General features: G+C 37.3%; 9 non-coding genes across 9 annotated transcripts; all 9 read left to right on the top strand.

Annotated features, from left to right (window-relative positions):
- The first annotated feature begins 206 nt into the window (after window positions 1-206).
- Trnaa-cgc (transfer RNA alanine (anticodon CGC)) lies at window positions 207-279 on the top strand. Its single transcript has one exon. It is a non-coding gene; the product is annotated as a tRNA-Ala (tRNA).
- A 1,093-nt stretch (window positions 280-1,372) lies between these two features.
- On the top strand, window positions 1,373-1,445 carry Trnaa-cgc (transfer RNA alanine (anticodon CGC)). Its single transcript has one exon. It is a non-coding gene; the product is annotated as a tRNA-Ala (tRNA).
- Window positions 1,446-10,158: 8,713 nt separating this feature from the next.
- Trnaa-cgc (transfer RNA alanine (anticodon CGC)) lies at window positions 10,159-10,231 on the top strand. Its single transcript has one exon. It is a non-coding gene; the product is annotated as a tRNA-Ala (tRNA).
- A 510-nt stretch (window positions 10,232-10,741) lies between these two features.
- Window positions 10,742-10,814, top strand: Trnaa-cgc (transfer RNA alanine (anticodon CGC)). Its single transcript has one exon. It is a non-coding gene; the product is annotated as a tRNA-Ala (tRNA).
- Window positions 10,815-12,939: 2,125 nt separating this feature from the next.
- Window positions 12,940-13,012, top strand: Trnaa-cgc (transfer RNA alanine (anticodon CGC)). The gene has a single exon. It is a non-coding gene; the product is annotated as a tRNA-Ala (tRNA).
- Window positions 13,013-13,522: 510 nt separating this feature from the next.
- Window positions 13,523-13,595, top strand: Trnaa-cgc (transfer RNA alanine (anticodon CGC)). Its single transcript has one exon. It is a non-coding gene; the product is annotated as a tRNA-Ala (tRNA).
- A 5,134-nt stretch (window positions 13,596-18,729) lies between these two features.
- Trnaa-cgc (transfer RNA alanine (anticodon CGC)) lies at window positions 18,730-18,802 on the top strand. The gene has a single exon. It is a non-coding gene; the product is annotated as a tRNA-Ala (tRNA).
- A 440-nt stretch (window positions 18,803-19,242) lies between these two features.
- Trnaa-cgc (transfer RNA alanine (anticodon CGC)) lies at window positions 19,243-19,315 on the top strand. Its single transcript has one exon. It is a non-coding gene; the product is annotated as a tRNA-Ala (tRNA).
- Window positions 19,316-19,756: 441 nt separating this feature from the next.
- Trnaa-cgc (transfer RNA alanine (anticodon CGC)) lies at window positions 19,757-19,829 on the top strand. Its single transcript has one exon. It is a non-coding gene; the product is annotated as a tRNA-Ala (tRNA).
- The last annotated feature ends 3,851 nt before the right edge of the window (window positions 19,830-23,680 follow it).

The following is a 23,680-nucleotide window of genomic DNA, read 5'->3' on the forward strand; positions in this document are numbered from 1 at the left end:
TGCTGAATGATCCGACGATTGCTTACCATAATTTCACTTAAATTAATGATGTGATTCTCGACTTTCATGTCCAATCGTAAAAATAGGAACACGTGTTTTTTGTCACTTAATAGGCAGTCTGCTCCCTTATATTTGAATATACGGTAGTTCGTCCAGTGAAGATTCTCATTCAGATTCCTTATTGCTGTCACAAGTCATATGTCATAGGGGAATTAGCTCATATGGTAGAGCGCTCGCTTCGCATGCGAGAGGTACCGGGATCGATGCCCGGATTCTCCAACATTCTGTATCATTGCGTATAGTGGTCGATCATGTGCATATCGGCAATCAAAGTGTCTCCATTGGTATAATAAAATAATTAGAAATATAATTAAGTCCTTCAAACAATGTCCTTCAATCAAAGTATCTCCATTATTGTAATAAAATAATTAGAAATATATTTAAGTCCTTCCAATAATGTACATTTCATACCCCGCAAACAATTTAGCCAATCCATTGTGCAAGCGTTGGATAAGGCACTATACGTTAAAGGCAAAGTTGTAGATAAAGACGGTGTTCTCTCTTAAGTAATTCGATGATCTCCTGCTGAATGATCCGACGATTGCTTACAATAATTTCACTTAAATTAATGATGTGATTCCCGACTTTCATGTCCAATTGTAAAAATAGGAACACGGGTTTTTTGTCACATAATAGCCAGTCTGTTCACTTATATTTGAATATACGGTACTTCTTCCAGTGAAGATTTTCATTCAGATTCCTTATTGCTGTCACAAGTCATATGTCATAGGGGAATTAGCTCATATGGTAGAGCGCTCGCTTCGCATGTGAGAGGTACCGGGATCGATGCCCGGATTCTCCAACATTCTGTATTATTGCGTATAGTGGTCGATCCTGTGCATATCGTCAATCAAAGTGTCTGCATTGGTATAATAAAATAATTAGAAATATAATTATGTCCTTCAACCAATGTCCTTCAATCAAAGTATCTCCATTAGTATAATAAAATAATTAGAAATATATTTAAGTCCTTCAAATAATGTGCATTTCATACCCCGCAAACAAATTAGCCAATCCATTGTGCAAGCGTTGGTTAAGGCACTATACGTTAAAGGCAAAGTTGTAGATAAAGACGGTGTTCTCTCTTAAGTGATTCGATGATCTCCTGCTGAATGATCCGACGATTGCTTACAATAATTTCACTTAAATTAATGATGTGATTCTCGACTTTCATGTCCAATTGTAAAAATAGGAACACGTGTTTTTTGTCACATAATAGGCAGTCTGTTCACTTATATTTGAATATACGGTAGTTCTTCCAGTGAAGATTCTCATTCAGATTCCTTATTGCTGTCACAAGTCATATGTCATAGGGGAATTAGCTCATATGGTAGAGCGCTCGCTTCGCATGCGAGAGGTACCGGGATCGATGCCCGGATTCTCCAACATTCTGTATTATTGCGTATAGTGGTCGATCATGTGCATATCGTCAATCAAAGTGTCTGCATTGGTATAATAAAATAATTAGAAATATAATTAAGTCCTTCAACCAATGTCCTTCAATCAAAGTATCTCCAATAGTATAATAAAATAATTAGAAATATATTTTTTTATTCCTTCAACCAATGTATGTTGCATACCGCGCAGACAATTTAGCCAATCCATTTTGCAAACGCCGGTAAAGTGAACATATGATGTAGGCGAAGTTTCAGATAAAAACGGTGTTCTTTCTTAAGTGATTCGATGATCCGCTGCTAAATGATCCGACGATTGCTTACAATAATTTCACTTAAATTGATGATGTGATTCTCGACTTTCATGTCCAATCGTAAAAATAGAAACACGTGTTTCTTGTCACATAATAGGCAGTCTGTTCACATAAATTTGAATATACGGCTGTTCGTCCAGTGAAGATTCTCATTCAATTTCCTTACTGCTGTCACAAGTCATATGTCATAGGGGAATTAGCTCATATGGTAGAGCGCTCGCTTCGCATGGCAGAGGTACCGGGATCGATGCCCGGATTCTCCAAACTTCTGAATTATTGCGTGTAATGTTTATCATGTGCATATCGGCAATCAAAGTGTCTGCATTAGAATAATATAATAATTAGAAATATATTTTTTTATTCCTTCAACCAATGTATGTTGCATACCGCGGAGACAATTTAGCCAATCCATTTTGCAAACGTCGGTAAAGGCAACATATGATGTAGGCGAAGTTTCACATAAAGGCGGTGTTCTTTCTTAAGTGATTCGATGATCCGCTGCTGAATGATCCGACGATTGCTTACAATAATTTCACTTAAATTAATGATGTGATTATCGACTTTCATGTCCAATCGTAAAAATAGGAACACGTGTTTTTTGTCACATAATAGGCAGTCTGTTCACTTAAATTTGAATATACGGTTGTTCTTCCAGTGAAGATTCTCATTCAATTTCCTTACTGCTGTCACAAGTCATATTTCATAGGGGCATTAGCTCATATGGTAGAGCGCTCGCTTCGCATGGCAGAGGTACCGGGATCGATGCCCGGATTCTCCAAAATTCTGAATTATTGCGTGTAATGTTTATCATGTGCATATCGGCAATCAAAGTGTCTGCATTAGAATAATATAATAATTAGAAATATATTTTTTTATTCCTTCAACCAATGTATGTTGCATACCGCGGAGACAATTTAGCCAATCCATTTTGCAAACGTCGGTAAAGGCAACATATGATGTAGGCGAAGTTTCACATAAAGGCTGTGTTCTTTCTTAAGTGATTCGATGATCCGCTGCTGAATGATCCGACGATTGCTTACAATAATTTCACTTAAATTAATGATGTGATTATCGACTTTCATGTCCAATCGTAAAAATAGGAACACGTGTTTTTTGTCACATAATAGGCAGTCTGTTCACTTAAATTTGAATATACGGTTGTTCGTCCAGTGAAGATTCTCATTCAATTTCCTTACTGCTGTCACAAGTCATATTTCATAGGGGAATTAGCTCATATGGTAGAGCGCTCGCTTCGCATTCGAGAGGTACCGGGATCGATGCCCGGATTCTCCAACATTCTATATTATTGCGTATAGTGTTTGATCATGTGCATATCGTCAATCGAAGTGTCTCCATTAGTATAATAAAATAATTAGAAATATATTTTTTTTCCTTCAACCAATGTATGTTGCATACCGCGCAGACAATTTAGCCAATCCATTGTACACACGACGGTAAAGGCACTATACGTTAAAGACAAAGTTGTAGATAAAGACGGTGTTCTTTCTTAAGTGATTCGATGATCTGCTGCTGAATGATCCGACGATTGCTTACCATAGTTTCACTTAAATTAATGATGTGATTATCGACTTTCATGTCCAATCGTAAAAATAGGAACACGTGTTTTTTGTCACATAATAGGCAGTCTGTTCACTTAAATTTGAATATACGGTTGTTCGTCCAGTGAAGATTCTCATTCAATTTCCTTACTGCTGTCACAAGTCATATTTCATAGGGGAATTAGCTCATATGGTAGAGCGCTCGCTTCGCATTCGAGAGGTACCGGGATCGATGCCCGGATTCTCCAACATTCTATATTATTGCGTATAGTGTTTGATCATGTGCATATCGTCAATCGAAGTGTCTCCATTAGTATAATAAAATAATTAGAAATATATTTTTTTTCCTTCAACCAATGTATGTTGCATACCGCGCAGACAATTTAGCCAATCCATTGTGCACACGACGGTAAAGGCACTATACGTTAAAGACAAAGTTGTAGATAAAGACGGTGTTCTTTCTTAAGTGATTCGATGATCTGCTGCTGAATGATCCGACGATTCCTTACCATAGTTTCACTTAAATTAATGATGTGATTCTCGACTTTCATGTCCAATCGTAAAAATAGGAACACGTGTTTTTTGTCACATAATAGGCAGTCTGTTCCCTTATATTTGAATATACGGTAGTTCGTCCAGTGAAGATTCTCATTCAGATTCCTTATTGCTGTCACAAGTCATATGTCATAGGGGAATTAGCTCATATGATAGAGCGCTCGCTTCGCATCCGAGAGGTACCGGGATCGATGCCCGGATTCTCCAACATTCTGTATCATTGCATATAGTGGTCGATCATGTGCATATCGGCAATCAAAGTGTCTGCATTGGTATAATAAAATAATTAGAAATATAATTAAGTCCTTCAAACAATGTCCTTCAATCAAAAAATCTCCATTAGTGTAATAAAATAATTAGAAATATATTTAAGTCCTTCAAATAATGCACATTTCATACCCCGCAAACAATTTAGCCAATCCATTGTGCAAGCGTTGGTTAAGGCACTATACGTTAAAGGCAAAGTTGTAGATAAAGACGGTGTTCTCTCTTAAGTGATTCGATGATCTCCTGCTGAATGATCCGACGATTGCTTACAATAATTTCACTTAAATTAAAGATGTGATTCTCGACTTTCATGTCCAATTGTAAAAATAGGAACACGTGTTTTTTGTCACATAATAGGCAGTCTGTTCACTTATATTTGAATATACGGTAGTTCTTCCAGTGAAGATTCTCATTCAGATTCCTTGTTGCTGTCACAAGTCATATGTCATAGGGGAAGTAGCTCATATGGTAGAGCGCTCACTTCGCATGCGAGAGGTACCGGGATTGATGCCCGGATTCTCCAACATTCTGTATTATTGGGTATAGTGGTCGATCATGTGCATATCGTCAATCAAGGCGTCTGCATTGGTATAATAAAATAATTGGAAATATAATTAAGTTTTTCAACCAATGTCCTTCAATCAAAGTGTCTCCATTAGTATAACAAAATAATTAGAAATATATTTTTTTATTCCTTCAACCAATGTATGTTGCATACCGCGCAGACAATTTAGCCAATCCATTGTGCAAGCGTTGGTTAAGGCACTATACGTTAAAGGCAAAGTTGTAGATAAAGACGGTGTTCTCTCTTAAGTGATTCGATAATCTGCTGCTAAATGATCTGACGATTGCTTACAATAATTTTACTTAAATTAATGATGTGATTCTCGACTTTCATGTGCAATCGTAAAAATAGGAACGCGTGTTTCTTGTCACATAATAGGCGGTCTGTTCACCTAAATTTGAATATACGGTAGTTCGTCCAGAGGAGATTCTCATTCAATTTCCTTATTGCTGTTACTAGTCATATGTCATAGGGGAATTAGCTCATAAGGTAGAGCGCTCGCTTTGCATACGAAAAGTACCGGAATCGATGCCCGGACATTCCAACATTCTGTATTATTGGGTATAGTGGTCGATCATGTGCATATTTTAAATATATTTAAGTCTTTCAGCCAATGTATGTTGCATACCGCGCAGACAATTTACCCAATCAATGTTGAAAACGTCTGGAAAGGCACTATATGTTACAGGCGAAGTTGCAGATAAGGACGCTGTTCTTTCTTAAATGATTCGATGATCTGCTGCTGAATGATCCGACCATTGCTTACAATAATTTCACTTGAATTATTGATGTGATTCTCGACTTTCATGTCCAATCGTAAAAATAGGAACGCGTGTTTCTTGTCACATAATAGGCAGTCTGCTCACGTAAATTTGGTTATACGGTAGTGCGTCCAGTGAAGATTTTCATTCAATTTGCTTATTGCTGTCACAAGTCATATGTCATAGGGGAATTAGCTCATATGGTAGAGCGCTCGCTTCGCATGCGAGAGGTACTGGGATCGATGCCCGGATTCTCCATCATTCTGTATTATTGCGAATAGTGTCCGATCATGTGCATATCGTCAACCAAAGTGTCTGCATTAGTATAATAACATAATTAGAAATATATTTAAGTCCTTTAACCAATGTACATTTCATACCCCGCAAACAATTTAGCCAATCCATTGTGCAAGCGTTGGTTAAGGCACTATACGTTAAAGGCAAAGTTGTAGATAAAGACGGTGTTCTCTTTTAAGTGATTCGATGATCTGCTGCTGAATCATCCGAAGATTGCTTACAATAATTTCACTTAAATTAATGATGTGATTCTCGACTTTCATGTCCTATCGTAAAAATAGGAACGCGTGTTTCTTGTCACATAATAGGCGGTCTGTTCACTTAAATTTGAATATAAAAACGGTGTTCTTTCTTAAGTGATTCGATGATCCGCTGTTAAATGATCCGACGATTGCTTATAATTTCACTTAAATTGATGATGTGATTCTCGACTTTCATGTCCAATCGTAAAAATTGGAACACCTGTTTTTTGTCACATAATAGGCAGTCTGTTTACGTAGAATTTGGATACACGGCACTTCGCCCAGTGAAGATTCTCATTCAATTTCCTTATTGCTGTCACAAGTCATATGTCATGGGGGAATTAGCTCATATGGTAGAGCGCTCGCTTCGCATGGAGAGGTACCGGGATCGATGCCCGGATTCTCCATCTTTCTACATTATTGCGTGTAGTGTCCGATCATGTGCATATCGCCTATCAAAGTGTCTGCATTAGTATAATAAAATAATTAGAAATTAGAAATTAAGTCCTTCAAACAATGTCCTTCAATCAAAGTATCTCCATTAGTATAATAAAATAGTTAGAAATATATTTAAGTCCTTCAAATAATGTACATTTCAAACCCCGCAAACAATTTAGCCAATCCATTGTGCAAGCGTTAGTTAAGGCACTATACGTTAAAGGCAAAGTTGTAGATAAAGACAGTGTTCTCTCTTAAGTGATTCGATGATCTGCTGCTGAATGATCCGACGATTGCTTATAATACTTTTACTTAAATTGATGATGTGATTCTCGACTTTCATATCCAATCGTAAAAATAGGAACACGTGTTTTTTGTCACATAATAGGCAGTCTGTTCACTTAAATTTGAATATACGGTAGCTCGTCCAGTGAAGATTCTCATTCAGATTCCTTATTGATGTCACAAGTCATATGTCATAGGGGAATTAGCTCATATGGTAGAGCGCTCGCTTCGCATGGCAGAGGTACCGGGATCAATGCCCGGATTCTCCAAAGTTCTGAATTATTACGTGTAATGTTTATCATGTGCATATCGGCAATCAAAGTGTCTGCATTAGTATAATATAATAATTAGAAATATATTTTTTTATTCCTTCAACCAATGTATGTTGCATACCGCGGAGACAATTTAGCCAATCCATTTTGCAAACGTCGGTAAAGGCAACATATGATGTAGGCGAAGTTTCACATAAAGGCGGTGTTCTTTCTTAAGTGATTCGATGATCCGCTGCTGAATGATCCGACGATTGCTTACAATAATTTCACTTAAATTAATGATGTGATTATCGACTTTCATGTCCAATCGTAAAAATAGGAACACGTGTTTTTTGTCACATAATAGGCAGTCTGTTCACTTAAATTTGAATATACGGTTGTTCGTCCAGTGAAGATTCTCATTCAATTTCCTTACTGCTGTCACAAGTCATATTTCATAGGGGAATTAGCTCATATGGTAGAGCGCTCGCTTCGCATTCGAGAGGTACCGGGATCGATGCCCGGATTCTCCAACATTCTATATTATTGCGTATAGTGTTTGATCATGTGCATATCGTCAATCGAAGTGTCTCCATTAGTATAATAAAATAATTAGAAATATATTTTTTTTCCTTCAACCAATGTATGTTGCATACCGCGCAGACAATTTAGCCAATCCATTGTGCACACGACGGTAAAGGCACTATACGTTAAACACAAAGTTGTAGATAAAGACTGTGTTCTTTCTTAAGTGATTCGATGATCTGCTGCTGAATGATCCGACGATTGCTTACCATAATTTCACTTAAATTAATGATGTGATTCTCGACTTTCATGTCCAATCGTAAAAATAGGAACACGTGTTTTTTGTCACATAATAGGCAGTCTGTTCCCTTATATTTGAATATACGGTAGTTCGTCCAGTGAAGATTCTCATTCAGATTCCTTATTGCTGTCACAAGTCATATGTCATGGGGGAATTAGCTCATATGGTAGAGCGCTCGCTTCGCATGGAGAGGTACCGGGATCGATGCCCGGATTCTCCATCTTTCTACATTATTGCGTGTAGTGTCCGATCATGTGCATATCGCCTATCAAAGTGTCTGCATTAGTATAATAAAATAATTAGAAATTAGAAATTAAGTCCTTCAAACAATGTCCTTCAATCAAAGTATCTCCATTAGTATAATAAAATAGTTATAAATATATTTAAGTCCTTCAAATAATGTACATTTCAAACCCCGCAAACAATTTAGCCAATCCATTGTGCAAGCGTTAGTTAAGGCACTATACGTTAAAGGCAAAGTTGTAGATAAAGACAGTGTTCTCTCTTAAGTGATTCGATGATCTGCTGCTGAATGATCCGACGATTGCTTATAATACTTTTACTTAAATTGATGATGTGATTCTCGACTTTCATATCCAATCGTAAAAATAGGAACACGTGTTTTTTGTCACATAATAGGCAGTCTGTTCACTTAAATTTGAATATACGGTAGCTCGTCCAGTGAAGATTCTCATTCAGATTCCTTATTGATGTCACAAGTCATATGTCATAGGGGAATTAGCTCATATGGTAGAGCGCTCGCTTCGCATGGCAGAGGTACCGGGATCAATGCCCGGATTCTCCAAAGTTCTGAATTATTACGTGTAATGTTTATCATGTGCATATCGGCAATCAAAGTGTCTGCATTAGTATAATATAATAATTAGAAATATATTTTTTTATTCCTTCAACCAATGTATGTTGCATACCGCGGAGACAATTTAGCCAATCCATTTTGCAAACGTCGGTAAAGGCAACATATGATGTAGGCGAAGTTTCACATAAAGGCGGTGTTCTTTCTTAAGTGATTCGATGATCCGCTGCTGAATGATCCGACGATTGCTTACAATAATTTCACTTAAATTAATGATGTGATTATCGACTTTCATGTCCAATCGTAAAAATAGGAACACGTGTTTTTTGTCACATAATAGGCAGTCTGTTCACTTAAATTTGAATATACGGTTGTTCGTCCAGTGAAGATTCTCATTCAATTTCCTTACTGCTGTCACAAGTCATATTTCATAGGGGAATTAGCTCATATGGTAGAGCGCTCGCTTCGCATTCGAGAGGTACCGGGATCGATGCCCGGATTCTCCAACATTCTATATTATTGCGAATAGTGTTTGATCATGTGCATATCGTCAATCGAAGTGTCTCCATTAGTATAATAAAATAATTAGAAATATATTTTTTTTCCTTCAACCAATGTATGTTGCATACCGCGCAGACAATTTAGCCAATCCATTGTGCACACGACGGTAAAGGCACTATAGGTTAAACACAAAGTTGTAGATAAAGACTGTGTTCTTTCTTAAGTGATTCGATGATCTGCTGCTGAATGATCCGACGATTGCTTACCATAATTTCACTTAAATTAATGATGTGATTCTCGACTTTCATGTCCAATCGTAAAAATAGGAACACGTGTTTTTTGTCACATAATAGGCAGTCTGTTCCCTTATATTTGAATATACGGTAGTTCGTCCAGTGAAGATTCTCATTCAGATTCCTTATTGCTGTCACAAGTCATATGTCATAGGGGAATTAGCTCATATGATAGAGCGCTCGCTTCGCATCCGAGAGGTACCGGGATCGATGCCCGGATTCTCCAACATTCTGTATCATTGCATATAGTGGTCGATCATGTGCATATCGGCAATCAAAGTGTCTGCATTGGTATAATAAAATAATTAGAAATATAATTAAGTCCTTCAAACAATGTCCTTCAATCAAAGTATCTCCATTATTGTAATAAAATAATTAGAAATATATTTAAGTCCTTCAAATAATGTACATTTCATACCCCGCAAACAAATTAGCCAATCCATTGTGCAAGCGTTGGTTAAGGCACTATACGTTAAAGGCAAAGTTGTAGATAAAGACGGTGTTCTCTCTTAAGTAATTCGATGATCTCCTGCTGAATGATCCGACGATTGCTTACCATAATTTCACTTAAATTAATGATGTGATTCCCGACTTTCATGTCCAATTGTAAAAATAGGAACACGTGTTTTTTGTCACATAATAGCCAGTCTGTTCACTTATATTTGAATATACGGTAGTTCTTCAAGTGAAGATTTTCATTCAGATTCCTTATTGCTGTCACAAGTCATATGTCATAGGGGAATTAGCTCATATGGTAGAGCGCTCGCTTCGCATGCGAGAGGTACCGGGATCGATGCCCGGATTCTCCAACATTCTGTATTATTGCGTATAGTGGTCGATCCTGTGCATATCGTCAATCAAAGTGTCTGCATTGGTATAATAAAATAATTAGAAATATAATTATGTCCTTTAACCAATGTCCTTCAATCAAAGTATCTCCATTAGTATAATAAAATAATTAGAAATATATTTAAGTCCTTCAAATAATGTGCATTTCATACCCCGCAAACAATTTAGCCAATCCATTGTGCAAGCGTTGGTTAAGGCACTATACGTTAAAGGCAAAGTTGTAGATAAAGACGGTGTTCTCTCTTAAGTGATTCGATGATCTGCTGCTGAATGATCCGACGATTGCTTACAATAATTTCACTTAAATTAATGATGTGATTCTCGACTTTCATGTCCAATTGTAAAAATAGGAACACGTGTTTTTTGTCACATAATAGGCAGTCTGTTCACTTATATTTGAATATACGGTAGTTCTTCCAGTGAAGATTCTCATTCAGATTCCTTATTGCTGTCACAAGTCATATGTCATAGGGGAATTAGCTCATATGGTAGAGCGCTCGCTTCGCATGCGAGAGGTACCGGGATCGATGCCCGGATTCTCCAACATTCTGTATTATTGCGTAAAGTGGTCGATCATGTGCATATCGTCAATCAAAGTGTCTGCATTGGTATAATAAAATATTTAGAAATATAATTAAGTCCTTCAACCAATGTCCTTCAATCAAAGTATCTCCAATAGTATAATAAAATAATTAGAAATATATTTTTTTATTCCTTCAACCAATGTATGTTGCATACCGCGCAGACAATTTAGCCAATCCATTTTGCAAACGCCGGTAAAGTGAACATATGATGTAGGCGAAGTTTCAGATAAAAACGGTGTTCTTTCTTAAGTGATTCGATGATCCGCTGCTAAATGATCCGACGATTGCTTACAATAATTTCACTTAAATTGATGATGTGATTCTCGACTTTCATGTCCAATCGTAAAAATAGAAACACGTGTTTCTTGTCACATAATAGGCAGTCTGTTCACATAAATTTGAATATACGGCTGTTCGTCCAGTGAAGATTCTCATTCAATTTCCTTACTGCTGTCACAAGTCATATGGCATAGGGGAATTAGCTCATATGGTAGAGCGCTCGCTTCGCATGGCAGAGGTACCGGGATCAATGCCCGGATTCTCCAAAATTCTGAATTATTGCGTGTAATGTTTATCATGTGCATATCGGCAATCAAAGTGTCTGCATTAGTATAATATAATAATTAGAAATATATTTTTTTATTCCTTCAACCAATGTATGTTGCATACCGCGGAGACAATTTAGCCAATCCATTTTGCAAACGTCGGTAAAGGCAACATATGATGTAGGCGAAGTTTCACATAAAGGCGGTGTTCTTTCTTAAGTGATTCGATGATCCGCTGCTGAATGATCCGACGATTGCTTACAATAATTTCACTTAAATTAATGATGTGATTATCGACTTTCATGTCCAATCGTAAAAATAGGAACACGTGTTTTTTGTCACATAATAGGCAGTCTGTTCACTTAAATTTGAATATACGGTTGTTCGTCCAGTGAAGATTCTCATTCAATTTCCTTACTGCTGTCACAAGTCATATTTCATAGGGGAATTAGCTCATATGGTAGAGCGCTCGCTTCGCATTCGAGAGGTACCGGGATCGATGCCCGGATTCTCCAACATTCTATATTATTGCGTATAGTGTTTGATCATGTGCATATCGTCAATCGAAGTGTCTCCATTAGTATAATAAAATAATTAGAAATATATTTTTTTTCCTTCAACCAATGAATGTTGCATACCGCGCAGACAATTTAGCCAATCCATTGTGCACACGACGGTAAAGGCACTATACGTTAAACACAAAGTTGTAGATAAGGACGGTGTTCTTTCTTAAGTGATTCGATGATCTGCTGCTGAATGATCCGACGATTGCTTACCATAATTTCACTTAAATTAATGATGTGATTCTCGACTTTCATGTCCAATCGTAAAAATAGGAACACGTGTTTTTTGTCACATAATAGGCAGTCTGTTCCCTTATATTTGAATATACGGTAGTTCGTCCAGTGAAGATTCTCATTCAGATTCCTTATTGCTGTCACAAGTCATATGTCATAGGGGAATTAGCTCATATAGTAGAGCGCTCGCTTCGCATGCGAGAGGTACCGGGATCGATGCCCGGATTCTCCAACATTCTGTATCATTGCGTATAGTGGTCGATCATGTGCATATCGGCAATCAAAGTGTCTGCATTGGTATAATAAAATAATTAGAAATATAATTAAGTCCTTCAAACAATGTCCTTCAATCAAAGTATCTCCATTATTGTAATAAAATAATTAGAAATATATTTAAGTCCTTCAAATAATGTACATTTCATACCCCGCAAACAATTTAGCCAATCCATTGTGCAAGCGTTGGTTAAGGCACTATACGTTAAAGGCAAAGTTGTAGATAAAGACGGTGTTCTCTCTTAAGTAATTCGATGATCTCCTGCTGAATGATCCGACGATTGCTTACCATAATTTCACTTAAATTAATGATGTGATTCCCGACTTTCATGTCCAATTGTAAAAATAGGAACACGTGTTTTTTGTCACATAATAGCCAGTCTGTTCACTTATATTTGAATATACGGTAGTTCTTCCAGTGAAGATTTTCATTCAGATTCCTTATTGCTGTCACAAGTCATATGTCATAGGGGAATTAGCTCATATGGTAGAGCGCTCGCTTCGCATGCGAGAGGTACCGGGATCGATGCCCGGATTCTCCAACATTCTGTATTATTGCGTATAGTGGTCGGTCCTGTGCATATCGTCAATCAAAGTGTCTGCATTGGTATAATAAAATAATTAGAAATATAATTATGTCCTTTAACCAATGTCCTTCAATCAAAGTATCTCCATTAGTATAATAAAATAATTAGAAATATATTTAAGTCCTTCAAATAATGTGCATTTCATACCCCGCAAACAATTTAGCCAATCCATTCTGCAAGCATTGGTTAAGGCACTATACGTTAAAGGCAAAGTTGTAGATAAAGACGGTGTTCTCTCTTAAGTGATTCGATGATCTGCTGCTGAATGATCCGACGATTGCTTACAATAATTTCACTTAAATTAATGATGTGATTCTCGACTTTCATGTCCAATTGTAAAAATAGGAACACGTGTTTTTTGTCACATAATAGGCAGTCTGTTCACTTATATTTGAATTTACGGTAGTTCTTCCAGTGAAGATTCTCATTCAGATTCCTTATTGCTGTCACAAGTCATATGTCATAGGGGAATTAGCTCATATGGTAGAGCGCTCGCTTCGCATGCGAGAGGTACCGGGATCGATGCCCGGATTCTCCAACATTCTGTATTATTGCGTAAAGTGGTCGATCATGTGCATATCGTCAATCAAAGTGTCTGCATTGGTATAATAAAATAATTAGAAATATAATTAAGTCCTTCAACCAATGTCCTTCAATCAAAGTATCTCCAATAGTATAATAAAATAATTAGAAATATATTTTTTTATTCCTTCAACCAATGTATGTTGCATACCGCGCAGACAATTTAGCCAATCCATTTTGCAAACGCCGGTAAAGTCAACATATGATGTAGGCGAAGTTTCAGATAAAAACGGTGTTCTTTCTTAAGTGATTCGATGATCCGCTGCTAAATGATCCGACGATTGCTTACAATAATTTCACTTAAATTGATGATGTGATTCTCGACTTTCATGTCCAATCGTAAAAATAGAAACACGTGTTTCTTGTCACATAATAGGCAGTCTGTTCACATAAATTTGAATATACGGCTGTTCGTCCAGTGAAGATTCTCATTCAATTTCCTTACTGCTGTCACAAGTCATATGTCATAGGGGAATTAGCTCATATGGTAGAGCGCTCGCTTCGCATGGCAGAGGTACCGGGATCGATGCCCGGATTCTCCAAAATTCTGAATTATTGCGTGTAATGTTTATCATGTGCATATCGGCAATCAAAGTGTCTGCATTAGAATAATATAATAATTAGAAATATATTTTTTTATTCCTTCAACCAATGTATGTTGCATACCGCGGAGACAATTTAGCCAATCCATTTTGCAAACGTCGGTAAAGGCAACATATGATGTAGGCGAAGTTTCACATAAAGGCGGTGTTCTTTCTTAAGTGATTCGATGATCCGCTGCTGAATGATCCGACGATTGCTTACAATAATTTCACTTAAATTAATGATGTGATTATCGACTTTCATGTCCAATCGTAAAAATAGGAACACGTGTTTTTTGTCACATAATAGGCAGTCTGTTCACTTAAATTTGAATATACGGTTGTTCGTCCAGTGCAGATTCTCATTCAATTTCCTTACTGCTGTCACAAGTCATATTTCATAGGGGAATTAGCTCATATGGTAGAGCACTCGCTTCGCATTCGAGAGGTACCGGGATCGATGCCCGGATTCTCCAACATTCTATATTATTGCGTATAGTGTTTGATCATGTGCATATCGTCAATCAAGGTGTCTGCATTGGTATAATAAAATAATTAGAAATATAACTAAGTCCTTCAACCAATGTCCTTCAATCAAAGTATCTCCAATAGTATAATAAAATAATTAGAAATATATTTTTTTATTCCTTCAACCAATGTATGTTGCATACCGCGCAGACAATTTAGCCAATCCATTTTGCAAACGCCGGTAAAGTCAACATATGATGTAGGCGAAGTTTCAGATAAAAACGGTGTTCTTTCTTAAGTGATTCGATGATCCGCTGCTAAATGATCCGACGATTGCTTACAATAATTTCACTTAAATTGATGATGTGATTCTCGACTTTCATGTCCAATCGTAAAAATAGAAACACGTGTTTCTTGTCACATAATAGGCAGTCTGTTCACATAAATTTGAATATACGGCTGTTCGTCCAGTGAAGATTCTCATTCAATTTCCTTACTGCTGTCACAAGTCATATGTCAAAGGGGAATTAGCTCATATGGTAGAGCGCTCGCTCTGCATGCGAGTGGTACCGGGATCGATGCCCGGATTCTCCAACATTCTATATTAATGCGTATAGTGTTTGATCATGTGCATATCGTCAATCAAAGTGTCTCCATTAGTATAATAAAATAATTAGAAATATATTTTTTTTTCCTTCAACCAATGTATGTTGCATACCGCGCAGACAATTTAGCCAAACCATTGTGCACACGTCGACAAAGGCACTATACGTTAAAGACAAAGTTGTAGATAAAGACGGTGTTCTTTCTAAAGTGAATCGATGATCTCCTGCTGAATGATCTGACGATTGCTTACAAAAATTTCACTTAAATTACTAATGTGATTCTCGACTTTCATAACCACAGGTAAGAATAGGACTGCGTGTTTCTTGTCACATAATAGGCAGTCTATTCAGGTAGAATTTGGATACACGGCAGTTCGTCCAGTGAAGATTCTCATTCAATTTCCTTATTGCTGTCACAAGGCATATATCATAGGGGAATTAACTCATATGGTAGAGCGCTCGCTTCGCATGCAAGAGGTACCGGGATCGATGCCCGGATTCTCCATCTTTCTACATTATTGCGTGTAGTGTCCGATCATGTGCATATCGTCAACCAAAGTGTCTGCATTAGTATATTAACATAATTAGAAATATATTTAAGTCCTTCAACCGATGTATATTGCATACCGCACAGACAATTTAGCCAATCCATTGTGCAAATGTTGGTGAAGGCACTATAAGTTAAAGGCAAAGTTGTAGGTAAAGACGGTGTTCTCTCTTAAGTAATTCGACGATCTGCTGCTGAATGATCCGACGATTGCTTACAATAATTTCACTTAAATTAATGATGTGATTCTCGACTTTCATGTCCAATCGTAAAAATAGGAACACGTGTTTTTTGTCACATAATAGGCAGTCTGTTCACTTAAATTTGAATATACGGTAGTTCGTCCAGTGAAGATTCTCATTCAGATTCCTTATTGCTGTCACAAGTCATATGTCATAGGGGAATTAGCTCATATGGCAGAGCGCTCGCTTCGCATGCGAGAGGTACCGGGATCGATGCCCGGATTCTCCAAAATTCTGTATTGTTGCGTATAGTGGTCGATCATGTGCATATCGCCGATCAAAGTGTCTGCATTATTATAATAAAATAATTGGAAATATATTTAAGTCCTTCAAATAATGTACATTTCAAACCCCGCAAACAATTTAGCCAATCCATTGTGCAAGCGTTAGTTAAGGCACTATACGTTAAAGGCAAAGTTGTAGATAAAGACGGTGTTCTCTCTTAAGTGATTCGATGATCTGCTGCTGAATGATCCGACGATTGCTTATAATACTTTTACTTAATTTAATGATGTGATTCTCGACTTTCATGTCCAATCGTAAAAATAGGAACGTGTGTTTCTTGTCACATAATAGGCAGCCTTTTCACGTAAACTTGAATATACGGTAGTTCGTCCAGTGAAGATTCTCATTCAATTTCCTTATTGCTGTCACAAGTGATATGTCAGGGGAGTTAGCTTATGTGGTAGAGCGCTCGCTTCGCATCCGAGAAGTACGATGATCCATCCCCGTATTCTCCAACATTCTGTATTATTGCGTATAATATTTGATCATGTGCATATCGTCAATCAAAGTGTCTCCATTAGTATAATATAATAATTAGAAATTTTTTTTTTATTCCTTCAACCAATGTATGTTGCATACCGCGGAGACAATTTAGCCAATCCATTTTGCAAACGTTGGTAAAGGCAACATATGATGTAGGCGAAGTTTCAGATAAAGACGGTGTTCTTTCTTAAGTGATTCGATGATCCGCTGTTAAATGATCCCACGATTACTTACAATAGTTTCACTTAAATTGATGATGTGATTCTCGACTTTCATGTCCAATCGTAAAAATAGGAACGCGTGTTTCTTGTCACATAATAGGCAGTCTGTTCACGTAAATTTGAATCCACAGTAATTCGTCCAGTGAAGATTCTCATTCAATTTCCTTATTGCTGTCACAAGTCATACGTCATAGGGGAATTAGCTCATATGGTAGAGCGCTCGCTTTGCATACGAAAAGTACCTGAATCGATGCCCGGACTCTCCAAGATTCTATAATATTGCGTATATTGGTCGACCATGTGCATATTTTAAGTATATTTAAGTTCTTCAGCCAATGTATGTTGCATACTGCGCAGACAATTTACCCAATCAATGTTGAAAACGTCTGTAAAGGCACTATGTGTTAAAGGCGAAGTTTCAGATAAAGACGGTGTTCTTTCTTATGTGATTCGATGATCCGCTGCTGATTGATCGGACGATTGCTTACAATTATTTCACTTAAATTGATGATGTGATTCTCGACTTTCATGTCCAATTGCAAAAATAGGAACGCGTGTTTCTTGTCATATAATAGGCAGTCTGTTCACGTAGAATTTGGATACACGGCACTTCGTCCAGTGAAGATTCTCCTTCAATTTCTTTATTGCTGTCACAAGGCATATGTAATAGGGGAATTAGCTCATATGGTAGAGCTCTCGCTTTGCTTGCGAGAGGTACTGGGATCGATGCCCAGATTCTCCATCATTCTGTATTATTGCGTATAGTGTTCGATCATATGCATATCGTCAACCAAAGTGTTTGCATTAGTATAATAACATAATTAGAAGTATATTTATGTCCTTCAACCAATGTATGTTGCATACCGCGCAGACAATTTAGCCAATCCATTTTGCAAGCGTTGGTTAAGGCACTATACGTTAAAGGCAAAGTTGTAGATAAAGACGGTGTTCTCTCTTAAGTGATTCGATGATCTGCTACTAAATGATGAGACGATTGCTTACAATAATTTCACTTAAATTAATGATGTGATTCTCGACTTTCATGTCCAATCGTAAAAATAGGAACGTGTGTTTCTTGTCACATAATAGGCGGTCTGTTCACCTAAACTTGAATATACGGTAGTTCGTCCAGTCAAGATTCTCATTCAATTTCTTTATTGCTGTCACTAGTCATATGTCATAGGGGAATTAGCTCATAAGGTAGAGCGCTCGCTTTGCATACGAAAAGCATCGGAATCGATGCCCGGACATTCCAATATTCTGTATTATTGCGCATAGTGGTCTATCATGAGCATATTTTAAATATATTTAAGTCCTTCAGCCAATGTATGTTGCATACCGCGCAGACAGTTTACCCAATCAATGTTGAAAACGTCTGTAAAGGCACTATGTGTTAAAGGCGAAGTTTCAGATAAAGACGGTGTTCTTTCTTATGTGATTCGATGATCCGCTGCTGATTGATCGGACGATTGCTTACAATTATTTCACTTAAATTGATGATGTGATTCTCGACTTTCATGTCCAATTGTAAAAATAGGAACGCGTGTTTCTTGTCACATAATAGGCAGTCTGTTCACGTAGAATTTGGATACACGGCACTTCGTCCAGTGAAGATTCTCCTTCAATTTCTTTATTGCTGTCACAAGGCATATGTAATAGGGGAATTAGCTCATATGGTAGAGCGCTCGCTTCGCATGCGAGAGGTACTGGGATCGATGCCCAGATTCTCCATCATTCTGTATTATTGCGTATAGTGTTCGATCATATGCATATCGTCAACCAAAGTGTTTGCATTAGTATAATAACATAATTAGAAGTATATTTATGTCCTTCAACCAATGTATATTGCATACTGCACAGACAATTTAGCCAATCCATTGTGCAAATGTTGGTAAAGGCACTATACGTTAAAGGCAAAGTTGTAGATAAAGACGGTGTTCTCTCTTAAGTGATTCGATGATCTCCTGCTGAATGATCCGACGATTGCTTACAATAATTTCACTTAAATTAATGATGTGATTCTCGACTTTCATGTCCAATCGTAAAAATAGGAACACGTGTTTTTTGTCACATAATAGGCAGTCTGTTCACTAAAATTTGAATATACGGTAGTTCGTCCAGTGAAGATTCTCATTCAGATTCCTTATTGCTGTCACAAGTCACATGTTTTAGGGGAATTAGCTCATATGGTAGAGCGCTCGCTTCGCATGCGAGAGGTACCGGGATCGATGCCCGGATTCTCCAACATTCTGTATTATTGCGTATAGTGGTCGATCATGTGCATATCGCCTATCAAAGTGTCTGCATTAGTATAATAAAATAATTAGAAATATATTTAAGTCCTTCAAATAATGTACATTTCATACCCCGCAAACAATTTAGCCAATCCATTGTGCAAGCGTTGGTTAAGGCACTATACGTTAAAGGCAAAGTTGTGGATAAAGACGGTGTTCTCTCTTAAGTGATTCGATGATCTGCTGCTGAATGATCCGACGATTGCTTACAATAATTTCACTTAAATTAATGATGTGATTCTCGACTTTCATGTCTAACTGTAAAAATAGGAACGCGTGTTTCTTGTCACATAATAGGCAGTCTGTTCACGTAGAATTTGGATACACGGCACTTCGTCCAGTGAAGATTCTCCTTCAATTTGTTTATTGCTGTCACAAGGCATATGTAATAGGGGAATTAGCTCATATGGTAGAGCGCTCGCTTCGCATGCGAGAGGTACTGGGATCGATGCCCAGATTCTCCATCATTCTGTATTAATGCGTATAGTGTTCGATCATATGCATATCGTCAACCAAAGTGTTTGCATTAATATAATAACAAAATTAGAAGTATATTTATGTCCTTCAACCAATGTATATTGCATACCGCACAGACAATTTAGCCAATCCATTGTGCAAATGTTGGTAAAGGCACTATACGTTAAAGGCAAAGTTGTAGATAAAGACGGTGTTCTCTCTTAAGTGATTCGATGATCTCCTGCTGAATGATCCGACGATTGCTTACAATAATTTCACTTAAATTGATGATGTGATTCTCGACTTTCATGTCCAATCGTAAAAATAGAAACACGTGTTTCTTGTCACATAATAGGCAGTCTGTTCACATAAATTTGAATATACGGCTGTTCGTCCAGTGAAGATTCTCATTCAATTTCCTTACTGCTGTCACAAGTCATATGTCATAGGGGAATTAGCTCATATGGTAGAGCGCTCGCTTCGCATGGCAGAGGTACCGGGATCGATGCCCGGATTCTCCAAAATTCTGAATTATTGCGTGTAATGTTTATCATGTGCATATCGGCAATCAAAGTGTCTGCATTAGAATAATATAATAATTAGAAATATATTTTTTTATTCCTTCAACCAATGTATGTTGCTTACCGCGGAGACAATTTAGCCAATCCATTTTGCAAACGTCGGTAAAGGCAACATATGATGTAGGCGAAGTTTCACATAAAGGCGGTGTTCTTTCTTAAGTAATTCGATGATCCGCTGCTGAATGATCCGACGATTGCTTACAATAATTTCACTTAAATTAATGATGTGATTATCGACTTTCATGTCCAATCGTAAAAATAGGAACACGTGTTTTTTGTCACATAATAGGCAGTCTGTTCACTTAAATTTGAATATACGGTTGTTCGTCCAGTGCAGATTCTCATTCAATTTCCTTACTGCTGTCACAAGTCATATTTCATAGGGGAATTAGCTCATATGGTAGAGCACTCGCTTCGCATTCGAGAGGTACCGGGATCGATGCCCGGGTTCTCCAACATTCTATATTATTGCGTATAGTGTTTGATCATGTGCATATCGTCAATCAAGGTGTCTGCATTGGTATAATAAAATAATTAGAAATATAACTAAGTCCTTCAACCAATGTCCTTCAATCAAAGTATCTCCAATAGTATAATAAAATAATTAGAAATATATTTTTTTATTCCTTCAACCAATGTATGTTGCATACCGCGCAGACAATTTAGCCAATCCATTTTGCAAACGCCGGTAAAGTCAACATATGATGTAGGCGAAGTTTCAGATAAAAACGGTGTTCTTTCTTAAGTGATTCGATGATCCGCTGCTAAATGATCCGACGATTGCTTACAATAATTTCACTTAAATTGATGATGTGATTCTCGACTTTCATGTCCAATCGTAAAAATAGAAACACGTGTTTCTTGTCACATAATAGGCAGTCTGTTCACATAAATTTGAATATACGGCTGTTCGTCCAGTGAAGATTCTCATTCAATTTCCTTACTGCTGTCACAAGTCATATGTCAAAGGGGAATTAGCTCATATGGTAGAGCGCTCGCTCTGCATGCGAGTGGTACCGGGATCGATGCCCGGATTCTCCAACATTCTATATTAATGCGTATAGTGTTTGATCATGTGCATATCGTCAATCAAAGTGTCTCCATTAGTATAATAAAATAATTAGAAATATATTTTTTTTTCCTTCAACCAATGTATGTTGCATACCGCGCAGACAATTTAGCCAAACCATTGTGCACACGTCGGTAAAGGCACTATACGTTAAAGACAAAGTTGTAGATAAAGACGGTGTTCTTTCTAAAGTGAATCGATGATCTCCTGCTGAATGATCTGACGATTGCTTACAAAAATTTCACTTAAATTACTAATGTGATTCTCGACTTTCATGTCCAATCGTAAAAATAGGAACACGTGTTTTTTGTCACATAATAGGCAGTCTGTTCACTTAAATTTGAATATACGGTAGTTCGTCCAGTGAAGATTCTCATTCAGATTCCTTATTGCTGTCACAAGTCATATGTCATAGGGGAATTAGCTCATATGGCAGAGCGCTCGCTTCGCATGCGAGAGGTACCGGGATCGATGCCCGGATTCTCCAAAATTCTGTATTGTTGCGTATAGTGGTCGATCATGTGCATATCGCCGATCAAAGTGTCTGCATTATTATAATAAAATAATTGGAAATATATTTAAGTCCTTCAAATAATGTACATTTCAAACCCCGCAAACAATTTAGCCAATCCATTGTGCAAGCGTTAGTTAAGGCACTATACGTTAAAGGCAAAGTTGTAGATAAAGACGGTGTTCTCTCTTAAGTGATTCGATGATCTGCTGCTGAATGATCCGACGATTGCTTATAATACTTTTACTTAAATTAATGATGTGATTCTCGACTTTCATGTCCAATCGTAAAAATAGGAACGTGTGTTTCTTGTCACATAATAGGCAGCCTTTTCACGTAAATTTGAATATACGGTAGTTCGTCCAGTGAAGATTCTCATTCAATTTCCTTATTGCTGTCACAAGTGATATGTCAGGGGAGTTAGCTCATGTGGTAGAGCGCTCGCTTCGCATCCGAGAAGTACGATGATCCATCCCCGTATTCTCCAACATTCTGTATTATTGCGTATAATATTTGATCATGTGCATATCGTCAATCAAAGTGTCTCCATTAGTATAATATAATAATTAGAAATTTTTTTTTTATTCCTTCAACCAATGTATGTTGCATACCGCGGAGACAATTTAGCCAATCCATTTTGCAAACGTTGGTAAAGGCAACATATGATGTAGGCGAAGTTTCAGATAAAGACGGTGTTCTTTCTTAAGTGATTCGATGATCCGCTGTTAAATGATCCCACGATTACTTACAATAGTTTCACTTAAATTGATGATGTGATTCTCGACTTTCATGTCCAATCGTAAAAATAGGAACGCGTGTTTCTTGTCACATAATAGGCAGTCTGTTCACGTAAATTTGAATCCACAGTAATTCGTCCAGTGAAGATTCTCATTCAATTTCCTTATTGCTGTCACAAGTCATACGTCATAGGGGAATTAGCTCATATGGTAGAGCGCTCGCTTTGCATACGAAAAGTACCTGAATCGATGCCCGGACTCTCCAAGATTCTATAATATTGCGTATATTGGTCGACCATGTGCATATTTTAAGTATATTTAAGTTCTTCAGCCAATGTATGTTGCATACTGCGCAGACAATTTACCCAATCAATGTTGAAAACGTCTGTAAAGGCACTATGTGTTAAAGGCGAAGTTTCAGATAAAGACGGTGTTCTTTCTTATGTGATTCGATGATCCGCTGCTGATTGATCGGACGATTGCTTACAATTATTTCACTTAAATTGATGATGTGATTCTCGACTTTCATGTCCAATTGCAAAAATAGGAACGCGTGTTTCTTGTCATATAATAGGCAGTCTGTTCACGTAGAATTTGGATACACGGCACTTCGTCCAGTGAAGATTCTCCTTCAATTTCTTTATTGCTGTCACAAGGCATATGTAATAGGGGAATTAGCTCATATGGTAGAGCTCTCGCTTTGCTTGCGAGAGGTACTGGGATCGATGCCCAGATTCTCCATCATTCTGTATTATTGCGTATAGTGTTCGATCATATGCATATCGTCAACCAAAGTGTTTGCATTAGTATAATAACATAATTAGAAGTATATTTATGTCCTTCAACCAATGTATGTTGCATACCGCGCAGACAATTTAGCCAATCCATTTTGCAAGCGTTGGTTAAGGCACTATACGTTAAAGGCAAAGTTGTAGATAAAGACGGTGTTCTCTCTTAAGTG

The sequence above is a fragment of the Hydractinia symbiolongicarpus genome, chromosome 14, assembly GCF_029227915.1.
Source record: "Hydractinia symbiolongicarpus strain clone_291-10 chromosome 14, HSymV2.1, whole genome shotgun sequence".
Taxonomy (NCBI): domain Eukaryota; kingdom Metazoa; phylum Cnidaria; class Hydrozoa; order Anthoathecata; family Hydractiniidae; genus Hydractinia; species Hydractinia symbiolongicarpus.